This window comes from Rhipicephalus microplus, chromosome 10, assembly GCF_043290135.1.
Source record: "Rhipicephalus microplus isolate Deutch F79 chromosome 10, USDA_Rmic, whole genome shotgun sequence".
NCBI lineage: Eukaryota > Metazoa > Arthropoda > Arachnida > Ixodida > Ixodidae > Rhipicephalus > Rhipicephalus microplus.
The window spans coordinates 67,321,300-67,333,477 of NC_134709.1; the positions used below are offsets into that span (position 1 = coordinate 67,321,300).

At 43.5% G+C, this 12,178-nt stretch overlaps 1 protein-coding gene across 4 annotated transcripts in view; it reads right to left on the minus strand.

Annotated features, from left to right (window-relative positions):
• LOC119180943 (KICSTOR complex protein SZT2-like) overlaps positions 1-12,178 on the minus strand; it is a 290,449-nt gene that overhangs the window by 194,192 nt on the left and 84,079 nt on the right. The gene's annotated exons all lie outside the window — the stretch shown is intronic.

A 12,178-nucleotide genomic window follows, 5' to 3' on the forward strand; every position in this document is an offset into this window, starting at 1 on the left:
GTACCACGGAGCTAGTTGGCCGTTCTAGTGTCGGAGAGACATGAAGGTAGACTCAAGCTTTTCAAAAAGTATTGGAACAAAACATATTTTTCAATTTCTTGAATCTCTACTGCACCTTTCAAGAGGCCCTGCAGCCCTTCCAATCAGCAGCTGAGGCTCCAGAGAACATGTGTACCAAACATTATAGCGAGGCCAGCGGCCTAAAAATTCTCAAGTGGTCTTGAAACTATATGTCTCCTTTTTTATTGTGTTCTGTGTTTAAGCGCTGTTTTGCATTTTTATCATAAAACCTCACCAACTCGCTCAGCCTGCTTGTCTTCTTCAGTTTAATATTAAAAGTCAGCTAGAAACCGCTCGCTCTTCTGTCCACAAGTGATGCGATGATCCATAATGACCCCGTCATAAGCCCAAAGTACATGGCCAGCGGCTCATTTGAACACGCATGTTCCATAATCCTTGCAGCTGCCCTGTGATGCAGCGACGTGCCTGTGCAGTGCTAAAATTCCACACAGTATAGAATTCCCCAACCGCACTCGTGACCACAGCGAACCGCATGTTAGAAGATTTAAAAAAAAAAAACAAGTGACCAAGTTGATGTCAGGTGCTGGCACTCTAGCATAGCTTTCTTGCTCCCTTGTCACCTACCTCCCCCCTCTCCCTTCTACCGAGTAGCTTTCAGCACTCTCGCTAACATAAAAAGAGAGAAAGTGCTTAAAACATGCGAGAAACTCAACTCCCACTTCACAGAACTTATGGGAGCATAGAATTCTGTGAAGAATTCCATGCTACCATGAAATTCACAAAACAAAAGCAAAGATGGCCAGGTGGCCTTTGCAGCTGGGAAGAGCATAAACATATTAAATGCAAAACTTGGCTGTGCTTCTAATGCTGAATTCTTAGCATGAACTTAACCCTCCACAAGTTCAACATCTAAGCTGTTGTGATACAGTAACGGAAAGATTCGCAAGTTCGCCAATCATCCGTATTGAAGAATCAGATAAAACTCCAAGCCTAAAGCATGATAAATCATGACTCCAGAAACAACTTTATTATCACAACTAGCAAAGAAGAGCTGAAATAGTTGCATCAGCTTGACCCATTAATAATCCTTCTTTTAGGGGATATCTTTTTTTTTTTAACTGCTCTGCCCACTTTTTACAAACATAGGCTAACCACGAGCAGCAAGAACTGGGAGGAGAGAGCTAACATGGGTGCTTAAACACGTGTTGGCTGCAGTCTTACAGGGCACACAACTTGGCGGACTGAGTATGTGCAAACAAAAAACATCGGCCCTTTGCAGGTGACACTGCTATGGAAGCTTTCTTGGCCATTCCCTCAGATACAATGAAATCACGTTACGGAGTTTTACCTGCCGAGACAACGACATGAGCAAGAGCCAATGGTGACTACTCGGGGTTCTTTACCATTCTAGGCGTGTGAGAATAATAAATTTTAGAACCCTTCATTTACCTAACTTCCCTTTCTTTCTTTTTTCTTTTTTTGCAAGTACCACATAAATATATGTAATATAAAAACACTTTATTTGCATTAGATAATACTACATAAATAGAACAGCAAACTACACTCATCTTTTAAGTCAAGCCTTTCTCTCAAAAATGAAGTTTGCAGGTGCTAAGAGTACACAAATTCACTTCAGATGCATGAATGTGACCCTCACAGCGAAACCTGATGAGCCAGTATAAATATTCACCATATGTGTACTTATGTTCAATGAAGCTTCAAGCGCTTTCATTGCTTCGCAATGCCCCACTTTTGATGACCTAACACTCTAACTAGTGGAAAAACTTGATGTGGGTCGGCTAAATTGAGTTGATGTTCATTGTGCTGCCTACGTGCAGCTATTGAATAGGCTACAGTTGGCAATTTGACCCTTAGAAAAAAAAAGGCTAAGCCTGCGCGTAACGTGCAGCACAGATGCAGCGAAATCTAGAACAGCGTCCCTATGAAAGCCTCCTTTACACGGTCTTTGGGTAACTGCTACAATAACACTTGCAGGGCACCCATTATGCCATAAACCATCATAACTTTTGTGTAGTAGAGATGCATACAGTATACCATCCTTTGTCATTCTTTGGAGACGCATGGCAACCGCTGCACACTTGCGAGAAATTCTGCGAGATTTTTTGATGCTGTGGCTGATTACGAAGAATTATGCCTAAAGTTTTTGTAATAGATAAGCATCTGTTGAGCCACTCGTCATGCAATTTGCATTGTGTGACTGGTTGTTCCTTTGCTGTTCTAAAACGCTTTATTGCTCATATTTACATGATTCCTTTCACAACATGAAGCTTGCCTAAGGCCAGTCTGCAACTGGTTTGGCTCTAGTAGAATACCGGGCTGGCACACAAGGGACCCAGGTTCAGATCCAATTGTGTCCTTGATGTATTTTATTTTTTACTTGTTTTTTTTTATTTCGTGTGATAGTGGTTACAGACACAGGTGGCAGCAGCGGACAACTACGGCGCACGTGACCCTTGTGATCTCATTACAGCTTTCGCTGTAAAAATGGCTAAAATATACATCTACGAAGAGTACCACATACATCTATTGCCTGTCGCTTATCACACTTTTACCTAAGCAGTCTTCCAAGAAGCAAGGGGAGCAGTTGTGTCAGGGGCAGCTGATATGCATATGTACAATGGCGCCTGCCTTCAAGGTAAACGTCAATGCAAGAGCTGCTCTTCTCTTCCCGTATCGCGTTCTTTTGTTTCTAGTTATCCTGTCCCCCTGTTACAAAGCCACAAGGGGAGAACAATACGTCTGCGTCCTATCTCTGAAGTTTCACCTTGAGCCAGTGATCTCTTGAAGGCACCCTCTCATACGCTTGCAAAGACTTGCACGCTGCTAGCCAGACACAATCCTTCAGCAGAGACCATGGCCTGGTGCGAATTCCCAAGCCTACATGCACTTATTGGGACATTGATTCATCTAGTGTTGAAATTACAGACCACTGTAATTTCAACACTAGATGAATCAATGTCCTACCTTACACATTCACTCCAACTTACTTCATGGTAATGATTAGCTGCTTTTATTAACTCACTGATTCTATCGTGTTGTGTGAATGTTAGTTAGGCATAAAACCAATAGCATTTTTAAGGTATTAAAAATGCCTACATGCCCATAGTGTGAAATAACTGGCCAGACGTTGAACAGATAAAGAGATATCAATGCACTTCTGCAGCCTGGATGCCTACAAGTACAGCATACACTCAAGTAGTTGTTAACACATATGACTCCAGGTCTCTCTAAACAAATGCTGGGCAACTGACATGCTACAAATCAATCATTGAGAAAAATGGTCACATGTGTTGCCTAATGACACAATGGCCAGAAGTGGCCAAACAATACCGTGAACATGGAAACAATTGCGAGAGCGCAGCTAAACAGGACACAAGAGAAGGAGCAGACGAGCACATTCTTGTTTAGTTGCGCTCTCACGATGGTTTCTATGTCAAAACACCAGCTTGCCCAACAGCCAACTCCTTTGATGCCATGAGCACCGCAAGGAACAAGAGGATACAAGGAGCTCACTTTCTCAACAAAGCCAGGCTGAACCGTACAAATATTTCATGTGTCACCCATATCTTTTAACGGGGCTGCGAAACTGGTACTTCATACTTCTTTCCAGTGATTCAGAAAACTGTACATCTTTCACATTAGTATTCACATCATATTTATTAGCGTGCCGTATGGCATCAAAACACTACAAATCATCGTGCAATTCTGTTTCCAGCATAAAGTCTAGAAGAAGGCCAGTGGCGTGAGCCACAGATCCACTCGAGTGACACGGCAATCCTATAAACGTGTCGAAGCGCACAAGACTGCTTTCGTGAGTCCGAGAGTTTCTAAGCTTCCCAATATTTTCAGGTCCCCTTATCAGACGTGCAGTGCTATGAAACAGTAGCGTCACAAGAGCCTCGGCAGTGTTATCCCTTCGAGATGCTATGTACACAACTGTGTGCACCACTTGTTCTTGCCAATTGCATCAACTAGGGACTAGGAAAGAGGAAGGCACATCGAGCATTAGATGAATTGAACCTCCTGCACAATAAATTTGCCTTCATTTAACTTCACAGTGCAGTGCACTGTTGCATAAGACCACTTTGTTGAAGGCACTACCATATTGGACGAGTCGTTCAACGTGCCACTGGCCGCGACTCACGTCAAAAGTATGATTCTTCTTTGTTCAACAACGACATAATTGAAAACAAATTCACGCTATTTTGCATGCCCAAGATGTCACTTTAATTGCGCAAAAGTAGGTCATGAATGACTTTGCAACAAAAGAATATTTAAGCAAAAAGTTATTAACAATATTTACTCTAACACACACATAAATTAACCTATTACAATACATTAACTTTGTTTAAATATAGTGGCGAATGCCTTGAAACAACACTGTATCGATTCGGCATGTTTACAGACAGTTTTTTGTAGGTCGCATCAGAAAGGTTCAAGCCAGGAACTGCATGACCACACGCTAAAAGTACTGCTTTGTTCTTCAAAGACTTGGCCTATGCATTGTGAGAGGTGCAAGTGGAAATCTGGCAGTATGGAATGAATGTCTACGTGCTTCTCTAGAGAAATACTTTTTAATGAAGCGTCAGCTCTAACAAAAAACACAAGAAGCTACTTTGAATAGCTAGATAAGTCTTTCTTCAGATACTGAAATAACGGTTTCAGGAGCTCGCTGATTTGGTCTGGTGCTGATTTGAACAAGTTGCAGCTGTTTTGAACGACTTGGTTCGATGGCCACATTGTTCCGATGCTCAGCAAAAGGTTGTTGTTTTAATTCCAATAGGGATGAATCACAACAGCAGTTCTGCATTAGTTCATTAATGTAGTGCGCAGAATCCCAGTTTTTCTAGACTGACCTACAGCCACACCCGGCAGCATTTTTAAAGAGTTCACATGCAAAAGGTTTTAAAGAGGCCCTATTATATCATATCGTATCAACAGAGTCCCATGGCTATGTTGATAAGCTAATGCTGCAACGACACACAGGTTATTTCAACATCTTTCAGCTGTGTCGCACTTTTTTTTTCATTACTTTCATACTTGCCATTAAGGTATTTCTATCGGTGCGTGAGAAAAGCTACATAAACTATTTGAATGCAATGTCTATTCATCAATTCATTTGTCCGTTGATCAAAAATCAGGGCATAATTAATGCCCCTACACTTTTGTTTCATACTTCCAGCAAACAACCGCTCAATTCTTCTACTCTTGAAGAAACCCAAAACTGCTCCAGCTGATATTGCAACTGTTTGCACTGCGTTTCATATATTCATGCATATACAATAGTCTACATGAGTTTTACAAATTCTTAAGTTTCTTCATGACTACAGTGTATTGCTTCGAAGAGCGCAAAATAATTAAAAGATTTCTTCAAAGGAAAAACATCCAGATGTACAAGAAGATGACGTAAACCTCGACGTCTTTATATGGTAAGTCTCGTTCTTTTAAAAGCACAACTTGGGCATTGCATTGACAGCCCACCTCAAGAACCACTTCAGTCCTACCGTGAAATGAATCTCGGTGCAAAGGTACCTGAATCTCAAAAGAATCGCTTGCGAAACGTGTGTGACGCGCGAGCGATCGGGACAAGGCAAGCGCCGCCTTCTTGGCGCAAGCCGCCCCGGAGAAGCGTCGTCGCGCGAGAACAATTCTGAGATAAGGGCGCCATTCTCGAGCGCACAATCTATCGGTGACCGCTGCACAAGTGTTTTCCCAGAACAACTTGAGCGAAGTTGCACCCGAAGCGTGGGGGTCCTTGATAAAATGGGGCATGCCACGGGTATCAGTCTGGCCTAGCGGCTCTACACACGTGGTCAAGAAACGCAAAGGAGGACTATATTCGTGCGGCGCACAATGTAAAAAAAGAAAGGAAAGCCGGCCGCGCACTTGGACGTGAATGTTGAAAGTGCATCCTATTTCAGGGCGTGGCTTTTATTTTTCAACACTTTGAATATAGGTCATCTAGAGTATGATTTGAAAAATGTTTCGGGCAAACAAACCCAGGTTGATATCTGTGCATATGCGACAGCATCATTACAGTAAATTGAATGAAGACACTGTTCCTGTTGCCAAATTAGACAGCCTACAGTTACAAGCATTAGTGAGCACTAGTATTCATTTAGACAACATTAGCACAATTTAGTTAATGCTAGCCGATATCAGCCATAACTTAGCCAACAATGGCTGGCTAATTAGTGATGATACGTGGTAGTGCACTCAAACCTTGTTATAAGAAAGTTACATCTTACACCAAAATGAGTTCGTTGCGTCCAAAGGTTGATTATAAAGGTTTATTCCTAACACTATATCTGCTGCAAGACTATTTTTCATTTACTTCATTATAACCAATATTTCGTTACATCGAGGTTTGAGCGTATATAATTAAGTATGGTATGCTGCTGGCAGTAACAATGATAACAATAATGTTCGGGTTTTCAAGTCTCAAAACCCCAATATAATTATGAAGGAGGCAGGGCTAGGGAAATTTTCATCATCTGCTGTTCTTTAATGTGTACTCACATGGCTCAGAACACAAACCTCTACCATTTCGCCTCCATCGAAATGCGACCGCTACAGCCGTGTTCAAACTTATGACCTCTGGGTCAGCAGCCAAGCGCCGTAACCGCCACACCGCCACATTGCCGCAGCGAACGGCAGCAAGCAAGCAAGTGCGGTAGTGTCAGTACACGTGCAATGGATCTATGCACATCGTTCGCAGCTCCTCAGAAATCTCGGCTGGACGTGCTAAGATATGCTCTCGCATATAAAATTGAATCAACAATTCTAAAACAACAAACCTGGTATGTGAGATGTAGTAATTGGGCAATCCTAGATAACTTTAAATGCCTGAGTTTCTTTGAGATGCGCTCAATCTAAGTACCCAAGGGCTGTGCAAACCTAATTTAATTATGCAAGTGGTTGACATTGTACTGACAGCATACTGACAGTGAATAAAAAACGTACTTTAGTCACAGAGGCCCTACACCTAGGGCTGACACATGAATGGCTCTTTTAACAATCCTTATCTCACAGTAGAGTCTGCCAGTTCAACCTAACCGTTTTTCCTGAATCAGCCTGTTACAGACGGCCTTGCAAGAATTTGTCAGGCATTAACACACGGCAGGAGACTGAATTTTCGCAAGCTGACTAATCCTTGATTCCTCGGGTGTTTCTCCATCATCTTACCTGAAGTTGTGAAATTGAACTGTCCAATATTTTGCTTCTTTCCTCATCAAGTTAGTAATACATTTTATTTGCATTTTCACATAAAGTTCTCTTCACTAACACACAAAAAGCACTTATTTTTTTCTTCATGTTTCACGACAGTTGTTTTATCTCAGCACAAATAAAACCGTTTCTAAGACACTTAAACCACAATTATGGCTACTATTAGTTCTACGTGATGGGAAGTACATTTGAGGAAGCGATAACAAGCAATATTTACTGAAATTTGATAGCCTTGACATCTTTTACAAACTTTTTTGTAACACAAAATGTCGCTTTATCATTAATAACATTTCAGTTTAATAAAGTTTAATGATGTGAGAAAAACCAAATTTTAAAAAATGCTAAAATATTTTGTTGGAATTCGCGGCATTAAATTAATGTAAACCACACAATGGGAGGAGGGCCACAAGTTACATATTTTGGAAGAATGCACACTTACAATCAAATAAAAAAAATGAAATGGAAAGAAGCCCCTACTCTGACTCTACAGAGAAGCCAAATTTGACACAGGCCGACAGAAAAAGCTAGGAGGCCCTCCCCCCAAAAAATGTTCCGTCTTGGATGCCCAAGTGGCTTCCACGCAATGCTTCCTGGCAGCCTGGTGCTTGCATGAGAATAAGTCTTTGCCACAACAGACATTATTGCCTCTACAGACATTATGCCATCTTGCAAGAGTGATGTATTTGGTATTGTGACTGAGAGTACTTCACGTCAAATTACGTCAAATTAAGGAAGCCACGGGGTACAGTTTTCTGACATTGATGTATTTGCACGCCTCTGCCTTCTAATTACCTTCTGACACATTTTTTTTCTTCTGATGTCCTATGTTTTTAATGACAGTCCACGATGCCTAGCATTGTTGTGTGATCCATGCAATGTTATTGCATTAAATGAATGTGGAAGTTAGCTAACTCATGCCTAGCTTCTGAGTTTTCCATGTCCCCCTCCCCAGTAATCATCATATCTATGTATATATGCATAAATTCCTTCCAAGACTTGGACTTTTATGATGAAACACGCGATCTATGCAGAGGAGAAAAGTGGTCGAGTGGGAACACGTTTCCCCCAACCTGCACTGCACGAAACATAAATAAACTTACAGCCACACTGTGTGCTGCAATTGCATTTAGAAAACAAAAAATGAGCTGTCGAAGAGACCAACTGTCATTCATACCTAAAGAGACGCCCCTAAGTGAAGCAAAGCTCACGATTTACCACAGAAGGAAAGTGAAGGTTCTTGTGAAGCCATACCCTTCATGGACCTCTAGAAACAAGCAAGACACAGATGTGAACACTTCACAGCCTAGAGTAACAGATTAGCCAGCGCGACTAGTGGCGCTTCGTAAAAACTCGGCACTGGGGATGTGGTAACAGGACGGTGCTATATCTGTTGCTACTGTGAGTGCACCTACTGCCCCGAAGACTAACTTCAGCGGCCAGCAGAACACAGGCCTACAGTGCAGATGCACCTGAAAGTGCACCGAGTCTGCACCATTGCAAAGTGAAGAAGCGGTGTTTCGCACTGCATTTGTGCTCGAGCATTGTAACAACTGATGCTGAGCTACACTAAGCAGGCAATTGACAAATGTGCACAAAGGGTGATAGGTGGCAGAAAAAAAAAAAGAAGAAGTGGAAGCACATTGGTCCGCCTCGGCTAGCGATGTCGTCACCTTGCCCGCTGCCCACTTGCGAGAAGTGGCTGCAATCGGCATTGCCTCGTTACCTGGGCAACCCGTGCCCAGCAGGGCAAAAAGTATAGATAAGGGGCCTGAAGCGAGCGTTGCAAAGTCTGGCTGAAGTCTTGTCTCGTGTTCTACTCTCGTTCATGGGGAAAAAATAACGGCTCTGCAAAAATAGTTATCTCTGGCAATGCAAAATGCAAAGGCATGCCTCACTGGGAGCTACATTTCTCAAAGTATTTTGCGAAATGGTGCAGCTTTTACAATCATAAGGCATTGGCTAGAAATTATTGATATCATTTAATTTGAAATTGCACTGCATGTAGAATTTTATTTTCGCTTCTTGGCAATATCAACACTTTCTGTCAAGTACGAGCACCTATGGGTAATAACATTGCAGCATAACTATCAAAATATACAGAGTCAGGAAAGAAACCTTTCTGAGATAACGAATGTAGAACACATAGTGCTGACACTAAGAAAGGAAAAATTTCGACTTCAACTCCCAGATACTGGATTTTGAGCTAATCAGGGCTTACTATACTAGGAAAAAGGGGAGTGGGGAACACAGGAAGTGTTAAACATAGAGCACTACGCACGCTACGTTTAATGCTGCCTCCTACAGTGTTAGTCTACCATGTGCAATATATAAAACGTGTACTGAACCCGAGCCTCAGTAAGCTTGCCACCCTAGGGTCACAAAAATGAAAGCCATCGCCCGAAGTCATGTGTGGTGGCCATTGTTAGATGGCGACATCATAATCACGGTTCAAGAGTGCTCCGCTTGCCAACAGCAACAGAGACCATCAAGGCCAGTGCCTATGATGCCATGTTCCCAAACATGGTCTGGTCAAGGCTCCACGTGGAATAAGCAGAACCTTACAGGAATTCCTATATATGTATTTTTTTTATTGCTACAGACGCATACTGCAAATGCATTGAAGTTTTTCTCTTTTAATGACCCCCAGTTGAACATACAATGGCATACATGCAGCTAGCGTTTGCGAATCACGGCCTCTCAGACATGGTGTTATCAGACAATAACCTCACATTGACGAGATAAGTGTACAAGACATTCTTGAAAAAGAATGACGTGAAGAGGATGCTAGTACCGCCGTATCATCCTGATTCTCACGGTACTGCAGGGAGAGTATTCGAAATGAAGAAAAAAAGAAACTATGAAAGTAAGAAATCATTCAGTGCAAAGCAACACACGGACAGACAGAGAGTGGGACTGGCACTGTCAGCTCTCTGCCTGTTCGTGTGTTGCTTTAAGCTGAATAAATCTTCAGAAGTCATGAACCAACTAGCCCAAGAAAAAGTTTTTGCTAAGTCACATGAAAGTAAAACAACTGACAGTTGGGTCGCGGAACCTTCGTGATAGACGGAGGCTTCGCACTGCATCGAATCTGCAACGTACAAACCTAAGAAAAAGAATCCTTCAGAAACAACACACCTAGAAGATGGAGTAGAATCAAAGAGTGAAACAAATGGTGCCCATACAACCAGGAGACAGAATATTCATCAGGAATTTTAGGCCAGGTACAAGCTGGTCTCCTGCTACAGCCCCCGGGCAACACATTTCACAGAGCTACAACTAAATGATGGCTAACAATTGACTATGAATCTCACCCTCGTAAAGCAACAGTTGATGCGAGACCAGCACAACTGTCAGTGCTTCAGCATCTCTGCCGCATGCTCGGAACCACATTTAACATTATCATCAGGAACCAGAGGCACATCTGATGGTGCATTATCCGAAGCAGTGACAAGCTTGGAGGGCCAAGTACTACCATTCGGTGATCCCTATCAGCTGGAGACCACTGACACCATAGCATCAACATGCACCGATTTGTCCCCGCCTCTTTTTCCACCTCAGCTTTGTCAGAGCACTAGGGAACGCAGTTCGATGTTGCTTTTCTCTGTGAACTGTTACTGCTTACACTCTGTTAGCCTGTTTTGTTAAGGATGGCAGGAGGTGTGGTAACTGACCACTAGGTGGCTTGAGATTTACAATAAAAGGCAGCGCACATGACCTGAGCGGTCAATGTACCTACTCCCCTCGATGCAGCTTGAGTGAAGCACTGCTGAGAGGATACCTTACAATTCAAAATTTGCTTATAGCTTGCTTCTGACTTTAACTCCAAATTTTCTGCAGCTTTTATCAGAATTACACACGAGATAATATGCCACAGCGGAATAGTAACTTGTGTACTTACAGTCAAACCTCAATATATTGAACACGGATATATCGAATTATTGCCTATATCGAACGGTTCCTATATCAAGCAGAAAAACGCATGCATTATTGATTTTTTATTTCCAACATAACCTAGTTTGACATATAATAGATATATCGAACTCAGCCCCCCCAAACCGCCCGCGCTCCATTGACAGTCGGCGAACTTTCCCGCAACTCTCGAAAGTAGCGGTAGAGCTGCGGGCGTTTACGAATGCTGCACACATCAATGGCGCCGAGAGCGCCACTTTAACGTAGGAGCGTACACGCGCCGCAGCCTTGCGGTAGAGGTTCTTGAATGAGGAAAGTGAAGAGAAAAGCGCGGAGCTGTTATTTTCGTTCAATACGAAGGCATCGACACGGCTTCGCGCGGGGGAAGGGGGAGTGGGAGGTAAAGATTGAGGAGGAAAGTATAGGAGGGAAAGGACGCAGACGACTGTCTCGAACGCGGCCCGCGCTGCCGCCGGGAAAGGAAAAGCAGTCAGGCGGGCCGGCATGGGCGCGCCATGTGCGCGCTTTACACCCGGACTCACGCCGCAGCCTTGCAGCTTGCAGTCGTTGCAGTCTCTAAGGTGTCAATGGCACACTGCGCACTTGTTGAAAGCTCCTCCCCCGTAGCATCGGCAGGCATCGGTCGTTGTGCTCGCAGTGTTCGTGCGTTTGGAGTTAGGCCTGTCGCGCACTGTTCGGAGTTGGGCCTGTCGCGCTGCCTGTTGCGCTGGGGTGCGCGACAGGCCCAACTCCGAACGGCGGAGCTCACGAATGTGGAGATTGTCGCCGAAGCTACTGCTGAGCAGCCAAATGAAGACTCTGCCGAGGTAGATCCCGCAAGCGCTGATGGTGCCCGCTCTCGACATCAGCTGAGGTCGTAGCTGCCTTGGCCCTTGTGCGCTGCCACTGCGGCGCGATTGAAGGCACCGGCCTATCACTTATGGATCGCCTGGACTATATTGAGGACGCAGTCGTCAAACACGCCATGGCCAACAAAAAG